Genomic DNA, 9,021 nt, shown 5'->3' with positions numbered 1-9,021 from the left:
GCTATCAAAGAGGAATGTCTGGTAATTCTGTCCTCGAGGGGATAGAAATATGAAAGAAAGCAATTTCCGTTATTTATGGCATCATAAGAAAAGGATGATAGTTTAGCTCTAGGGTAGGGCTATGCAGGCGCAGGAGGGCCGAGAAGAGCTACTCCGCATTCAAGGTCAGGAGGGGTGGTGGTGAGCGATACCCCTCGTCCAAGGTAAGGAGCAGTGGGTGCGCTTTGCTGGAACAGCCGTGAAGAGATACCCCACGTCCAAGATAAGAGAAACCCAAGTAAGATGGTAGGTGTTGCAAGAGCACATCAGAGGGCAGACACACTGAAACCATAATTACAGAAAACTAGTCAATCTAATCACATGGACCACAGCCTTGTCTAACTCAGTGAAACTAAGCCATGCCCTGTGGGGCCACCCAAGACTTAAATTGAAGAAAGTAGGGAAAACTACTAGACCATTCAAGTATGACCTAAATCAAATCCCTTATGATTATATAGTGGAAGTGAGAAATAGATTTAAGGACCTAGATCTGATAGATAGAGTGCCTGATAAACTATGGAATGAGGTTCATGAGATTGTACAGGAGACAGGGATCAAGACCATCCCCATGGAAAAGAACTGCTGCCGGGGGCCAGCGTGAGGAACTCCGCCCATGGCAAAGGTCATGAGGAAGGAGGCTTGGCATACGCAAAGGCGTGATCAAGCCTCAGGAAACCCCCTGTTCCCGAGCATCTAACCCCAAAACCAGAGTCTGTTTTATGCTCTCACCTATGCCTCTGACTTTACGGGGGGCTCTCCCCCATAACTGTTTCTCTCGGAGAAGGAGTAAACGTGCAGCTCCAAGGCAATAAAAATTCTTGGGTGTGACAAGAGTGTATCAGCTTACAGACTCCTCTGAAAGTTATCTAGCCCACCTGTATAGGTTTGTCCGGCCACATGTGATTGTTTACAGCCTCCCAATCTGAGAGGCATGAGATGTTTTAGACTTATTAAAGGCAAATTCTTTTGGGGAGTTAGAAATTATTAGTATAGTGGGTTGGTTAAGAATTATATTGGTGAAGGGTTTTTCATTTGTTGTGTTAATAATTGCTGCTAATTCCCTGCTCTGGGTGGGACAAGGATGTCTCAGGTCAAACCTCTCTGCTGACAGACTAGCTTGTATGACAGGATTATCCATACTCCTGCCATATGATTGTTTACTACCTCTTAACCATAAACAGCACAGAGAGTTTTGGAGTGTTTTGAGAGTCTTAATTAGCATAGGGCTTTTTCTTCTTGTTGAGTCAATGATTGCCGCCAGGCCTCCATATCCTTAGGCACCTGGGAATATATTAATCAATGTATTTGGAATATAGAAAAGGAAATATAGTAGTTTTTGATGTTAGCAATACTAGGCTTTTTGAGTTAATGAATTTTCTCTTTTGTAATAGATCACTGTACTTTGTTATAAATCACTGTGTCCTTGCTATGTAAAAATGTAACTTTATCACTATCTTAAGACTAAATAGATCTTTAGGGGAGCATTGGTGAAAGGATTTTCATTTGTTGGGCTGATGTTTGCTGCTAAATCTCCATATTCCCTGCCGTTATAATGAATATAACTAACATATAGGAGAAATAAGTATTAACCTTTCAGCATATAGGAGAAATAAGTATTAACCTTTAAGACTAATCATGTTAACCTTGGGTTAAATAAATTCCTTTCTTGATTGTAACTCACTACACCCTCACCCTATAGGAATGTAACTATTTGGAGGGTGGTGCCTGGTTTAAGAAAAAACACCCTTGGAAAAAATAAGTTTTTTGGTTATCAGAAAGAAAGGATCATAAAATCCCTAAGACCTTTTTATGTGAAGCACCTGATTTTGATAAAGGTCAGGACTGCTGACCCCCCCGTGACTCTGTATTCATCCCTATGTGTAACAAAAGGTATATAAGCAAACCTAAAAATAAAGAAAATGGATCAGTTTCCAGAAAGACTGATTCCCCCATGTCGTTCTTTCTTGCTCCTCGTTTTTCTGGCTGAATTCCCATCTGGAGCATGGATGCTATTCCACGTAATCCAAGTTATTCAGTCCCTTTTCTCCACTAATTTTCCTACTACACTATCCGTTTCTAATCTCTCTATATATTTGTGATTAAATATGTATTTTTCCAAAGATGCTGACTCCGTCCGCCCACCTTCGAATCACCCTGGATCCACCAGGGCTGGACCCCGGCAAAATGCAAAAAAGCAGAATGGCTATCTGGGGAGGCCTTACAAATAGCTGTGAAAAGAAGAGAAGTGAAAAGCAAAGGAGAAAAGGAAAGATATAAGCATCTGAATGCAGAGTTCCAAAGAATAGCAAGAAGAGATAAGAAAGCCTTCCTTGGTGATCAATGTAGAGAAATAGGGGAAAACAACAGAATGGGAAGACTAGAGATCTCTTCAAGAAAATTAGAGATACCAAGGGAACATTTCATGCAAAGATGGGCTCGATAAAGGACAGAAATGGTCTGGACCTAACAGAAGCAAAAGATCTTATGAAGCGGTGGCAAGAATACACAGAACTGTACAAAAAAGATCTTCACGACCAAGATAATCACGATGGTGTGATCATTCACCTAGAGCCAGACATCCTGGAATGTGAAGTCAAGTGGGCCTTAGAAAGCATCACTATGAATAAAGCTAGTGGAGGTGATGGAATTCCTATATTTCAAATCCTGAAAGATGATGCTATGAAAGTGGTGCACTCAATATTCCAGCAAATTTGGAAAACTCAGCAGTGGCCACAGGACTGGAAAAGGTCCATTTTCATTCCAATCCCAAAGAAAGACAATGCCAAAGAATGCTCAAACTACCACACAATTGCACTCATCTCACACTCTAGTAACATAATGCTCAAAATTCTCCAAGCCAGGCTTCAGTAATACGTGAATTGTGAACTTCCAGATGTTCATCTGGTTTTAGAAAAGGCAGAGGAGCCAGAGATCAAATTGCCAACATCTGCTGGATCATGGAAAAAGCAAGAGAATTCCAGAAAAACATCTATTTCTGCTTTATTGACTATGCCAAAGCCTTTGACTGTGTGGATCACAATAAACTCCGGAAAATTCTTAAAGAGATGGGAATATCAGACCACCTGACATGCCTCTTGAGAAACCTATATGCAGGCCAGGAAGCAACAGTTAGAACTGGACATGGAACAACATACTGGTTCCAAATAGGAAAAGGAGTATGTCAAGGCTGTATATTGTTACCCTGCTTATTTAACTTCTATGCAGAGTACATCATGAGAATCGCTGGGCTGGAAGAAGCACAAGCTGGAATCAAGATTGCCAGGAGAAATATCAATAACCTCAGATATGCAGATGACACCACCCTTATGGCAGAAAGTGAAGAGGAACTAAAAAGCCTTTTGATGAAAGTGAGAGAGGAGAGTGAAAAAGTTGGCTTAAAGCTCAACATTCAGAAAACGAAGATCATGGCATATGGTCCCATCACTTCATGGGAAATAGATGGGGAAACAGTGTCAGATTTTATTTTTTTGGGCTCCAAAATCACTGCAGATTGTGATTGCAGCCATGAAATTAAAAGATGCTTATTCCTTGGAAGAAAAGTTATGAACAACCTAGATAGCATATTCAAAAGCAGAGACATTACTTTACCAACAAATGTCTATGTAGTAAAGGCTATGGTTTTTCCAGTAGTCATGTATGGATGTGAGAGTTGGACTGTGAAGACGGCTGAACACCGAAGAATTGATGCTTTTGAAATGTGGTGTTGGAGAAGACTCTTGAGAGTCCTTTGGACTGCAAGGAGATCCAACCAGTCCATCCTAAAGGAGATCAGTCCTGGGTTTTGTTTGGAAGGAACAATGCTAAAGCTGAAACTCCAGTACTTTGGCCACCTCATGTGAAGAGTTGACTCATTGGAAAAGACTCTGATGCTGGGAGGGATTGGGGGCAGTAGGAGAAGGGGATGCCAGAGGATGAGATGGCTGGATGGCATCACCGACTCAATAAATGTGAGTTTGAGCGAACTCTGGGAGATGGTGATGGACAGGGAGGCCTGGCGTGCTGCAATTCATGGGGTTGCAAAGAGTCAGACACAACTGAGCGACTGAACTGAACTGACTGAGCTCTTATGTATCTGGCTATCTCTGGTGTAATAGCCATCACTGTCTTTCTATCAACCTCCCCCTTAGTGAGGCTAGGTCAGCACTATTTCCTTTGTTATAATTTAAATTATTCAGAATGTTAGTCCTGACTCCTCTAGAGAAGGGCCTTCAGTGGGAGTTCAATTGGTTGCCTTTGAGGCTAAAGAGGCAAATGTGTCACCAAAATGGAAAGAAGCATTTTTTCCATATCTATGTCTGTGGCAAATCCATGAGACCTGCATATTTGGTGCTGCCAACTTTGTAGCTTTGTAGGAGTTATTTGGGGACAGCACCTCAGGCAAGAAAGAAGGATACTCACTGTGGGTAGTGCCCCTTTTGTGTTGCTTATGGAGCGCAAGCATAGACATAATATTGTTTGAGTCTAATTAGAAGAACTGAGCTTGTTTTATTCATCCTGATGATGAATACATGGAACAATGACTATGTTGGAGTAAAATACAGGATTTAATTAAATTACTTCTTCCTTGTATTCCTTATTTATTTATTTTTGGTGTGATATACATCTGCCATTTGCAAATAGTTTTCAGTGAAAGAGGAAAAAGGTGTTATTCTTACGTTGGGGAAATAAATCTTTTAGGGTATATGAAAAATAAGCATGGAAGAGACATACTATGATATATGATCAATTGTTTATTTTCAATTTTGATGTAGATTATTTTACTGGATTCTACATGCCCAAGGAGATTAATGAATGCAGAATAATACAGAGTTCTAATAAGAGGATAATAGAAGCAGGTGTGCAAACCCATTACAATATAAAGCAGCCTTGATAAATGGAAAGTGACTATATACTATTTCCTTTGACATTATTGAATATATTGAGAACCAATCTGGATATTTAACCTCTCAAGAGAAAAATGCTACTTGAATGCCAAACTCTAAATATTCACTTTCTAAATAAGAGCATCTATGATATAGATTACATCCAAAACCAGTTTCTGACTGTCATATTAAACTGTTCTAAAAAGGAAGAGAAAAAACTAGGCTAAAAAAATAGTCCACTAAGTCCAAATAAAGAGAAAAAAATGAAAGTTTCCAGAAAGATTAATGATAATTTTCTTGTTTCAAAGCCTTGACATTCTGCTACTCTTTAAAATAATACTTTTTTTCTTTTTTTGGGTTAACTTCTCTCTAATAACGGTTTCCTGATTGCTCATAGGGGCCCACCTCTTCGGGGAAACTGCTGGGACCGGAGTCTCCATGGAAAGATTCGCTCTGCCTATGTGTGTCGGCCTGCCCATGACGTGACTCTGAGCGCCTAGAGGTGTCTCCTGCCTGGCCATGGGAAGACCCATGTTGGTTCCTTGAAGTGGATCCGGACCTTCCTTGGGTGGTCACAGAATGCCTGCCTTCATTTCCTGAATATCCTTCGCTGTCAGTGGCCTGACTAACACTGGATTCCCTGTGTCTCCTGCTTCCAGATCCAGTGGAGCTTTGTCCGTGGCCAGTCCCAGAGCGTCTGGAGCTGTCTCTCGATTGTTCATGGCGACTCCCCTGTCCGTGGGAAGTTCTGGATCCAGAGTCTCCATGGCTAGATTCTCTCTGCCTATGGCTGTCTGCCTGCCCATGACGTGACTCTGAGCGCCGTGATGTGTCTCCTGCCTGGCCATGGGAAGACCCACGTTGGTTCCTTGAAGTGGATCTGGACCTTCCTTGGGTGGTCACAGAATGCCTGCCTTCATCTCCTGAATATCCTTCGCTGTCAGTGGCCTGACTAACACTGGATTCCCTGTGTCTCCTGCTTCCAGATCCAGTGGAGCTTTGTCCGTGGCCAGTCCCAGAGCGTCTGGAGCTGTCTCTCGATTGTTCATGGCGATTCCCCTGTCCGTGGGAAGTTCTTGATCCAGAGTCTCCGTGGACAGATTCTCTCTGCCTATGTGTGTCTGCCTGCCCATGATGTGCCTCTGAGCGCCTAGTGGTGTCTCCTGCCTGGCCATGGGAAGACCCACGTTGGTTCCTTGAAGTGGATCCGGACCTGTCTTGGGTGGTCACAGAATGCCTGCCTTCATCTCCTGAATATCCTTCGCTGTCAGTGGCCTGACTAACACTGGATTCCCTGTGTCTCCTGCTTCCAGATCCAGTGGAGCTTTGTCCGTGGCCAGTCCCAGAGCGTCTGGAGCTGTCTCTCGATTGTTCATGGCGACTCCCCTGTCCGTGGGAAGTTCTTGATCCAGAGTCTCCATGGCTAGATTCTCTCTGCCTATGGCTGTCTGCCTGCCCATGACGTGACTCTGAGCGCCGTGATGTGTCTCCTGCCTGGCCATGGGAAGACCCACGTTGGTTCCTTGAAGTGGATCCGGACCTTCCTTGGGTGGTCACAGAATGCCTGCCTTCATCTCCTGAATATCCTTCGCTGTCAGTGGCCTGACTAACACTGGATTCCCTGTGTCTCCTGCTTCCAGATCCAGTGGAGCTTTGTCCGTGGCCAGTCCCAGAGCGTCTGGAGCTGTCTCTCGATTGTTCATGGCGACTCCCCTGTCCGTGGGAAGTTCTGGATCCAGAGTCTCCATGGCTAGATTCTCTCTGCCTATGGCTGTCTGCCTGCCCATGACGTGACTCTGAGCGCCGAGATGTGTCTCCTGCCTGGCCATGGGAAGACCCACGTTGGTTCCTTGAAGTGGATCCGGACCTTCCTTGGGTGGTCACGGAACGCCTCCCTATATCTCCTGAATATCTTTCACTGTCAGTGGCCTGACTAACACTGGATTCCCTGTGTCTCCTGCTTCCAGATCCAGTGGAGCTTTGTCCGTGGCCAGTCCCAGAGCGTCTGGAGCTGTCTCTCGATTGTTCATGGCGACTCCCCTGTCCGTGGGAAGTTCTGGATTCAGAGTCTCCATGGCTAGATTCTCTCTGCCTATGTGTGTCTGCCTGCCCATGATGTGCCTCTGAGCGCCTAGTGGTGTCTCCTGCCTGGCCATGGGAAGACCCATGTTGGTTCCTTGAAGTGGATCTGGACCTTCCTTGGGTGGTCACAGAATGCCTGCCTTCATCTCCTGAATATCCTTCGCTGTCAGTGGCCTGACTAACACTGGATTCCCTGTGTCTCCTGCTTCCAGATCCAGTGGAGCTTTGTCCGTGGCCAGTCCCAGAGCGTCTGGAGCTGTCTCTCGATTGTTCATGGCGACTCCCCTGTCCGTGGGAAGTTCTTGATCCAGAGTCTCCGTGGACAGATTCTCTCTGCCTATGTGTGTCTGCCTGCCCATGATGTGCCTCTGAGCGCCTAGTGGTGTCTCCTGCCTGGCCATGGGAAGACCCACGTTGGTTCCTTGAAGTGGATCCGGACCTGTCTTGGGTGGTCACAGAATGCCTGCCTTCATCTCCTGAATATCCTTCGCTGTCAGTGGCCTGACTAACACTGGATTCCCTGTGTCTCCTGCTTCCAGATCCAGTGGAGCTTTGTCCGTGGCCAGTCCCAGAGCGTCTGGAGCTGTCTCTCGATTGTTCATGGCGACTCCCCTGTCCGTGGGAAGTTCTGGATCCAGAGTCTCCATGGCTAGATTCTCTTTGCCTATGGCTGTCTGCCTGCCCATGACGTGACTCTGAGCGCCGAGATGTGTCTCCTGCCTGGCCATGGGAAGACCCACGTTGGTTCCTTGAAGTGGATCCGGACCTTCCTTGGGTGGTCACAGAATGCCTGCCTTCATCTCCTGAATATCCTTCGCTGTCAGTGGCCTGACTAACACTGGATTCCCTGTGTCTCCTGCTTCCAGATCCAGTGGAGCTTTGTCCGTGGCCAGTCCCAGAGCGTCTGGAGCTGTCTCTCGATTGTTCATGGCGACTCCCCTGTCCGTGGGAAGTTCTGGATCCAGAGTCTCCATGGCTAGATTCTCTTTGCCTATGGCTGTCTGCCTGCCCATGACGTGACTCTGAGCGCCGAGATGTGTCTCCTGCCTGGCCATGGGAAGACCCACGTTGGTTCCTTGAAGTGGATCCGGACCTTCCTTGGGTGGTCACAGAATGCCTGCCTTCATTTCCTGAATATCCTTCGCTGTCAGTGGCCTGACTAACACTGGATTCCCTGTGTCTCCTGCTTCCAGATCCAGTGGAGCTTTGTCCGTGGCCAGTCCCAGAGCGTCTGGAGCTGTCTCTCGATTGTTCATGGCGACTCCCCTGTCCGTGGGAAGTTCTGGATCCAGAGTCTCCATGGCTAGATTCTCTCTGCCTATGGCTGTCTGCCTGCCCATGACGTGACTCTGAGCGCCGAGATGTGTCTCCTGCCTGGCCATGGGAAGACCCACGTTGGTTCCTTGAAGTGGATCCAGACCTTCCTTGGGTGGTCACGGAACGCCTCCCTATATCTCCTGAATATCTTTCACTGTCAGTGGCCTGACTAACACTGGATTCCCTGTGTCTCCTGCTTCCAGATCCAGTGGAGCTTTGTCCGTGGCCAGTCCCAGAGCGTCTGGAGCTGTCTCTCGATTGTTCATGGCGACTCCCCTGTCCGTGGGAAGTTCTGGATTCAGAGTCTCCATGGCTAGATTCTCTCTGCCTATGTGTGTCTGCCTGCCCATGATGTGCCTCTGAGCGCCTAGTGGTGTCTCCTGCCTGGCCATGGGAAGACCCATGTTGGTTCCTTGAAGTGGATCTGGACCTTCCTTGGGTGGTCACAGAATGCCTGCCTTCATCTCCTGAATATCCTTCGCTGTCAGTGGCCTGACTAACACTGGATTCCCTGTGTCTCCTGCTTCCAGATCCAGTGGAGCTTTGTCCGTGGCCAGTCCCAGAGCGTCTGGAGCTGTCTCTCGATTGTTCATGGCGACTCCCCTGTCCGTGGGAAGTTCTTGATCCAGAGTCTCCGTGGACAGATTCTCTCTGCCTATGTGTGTCTGCCTGCCCATGATGTGCCTCTGAGCGCCTAGTG

This window comes from Budorcas taxicolor, chromosome 3 (genome assembly GCF_023091745.1).
Source record: "Budorcas taxicolor isolate Tak-1 chromosome 3, Takin1.1, whole genome shotgun sequence".
NCBI classification, from domain to species: domain Eukaryota; kingdom Metazoa; phylum Chordata; class Mammalia; order Artiodactyla; family Bovidae; genus Budorcas; species Budorcas taxicolor.
The sequence above is the reverse complement of the archived record's forward strand: the minus strand, read 5'-3'. Positions refer to the sequence as shown.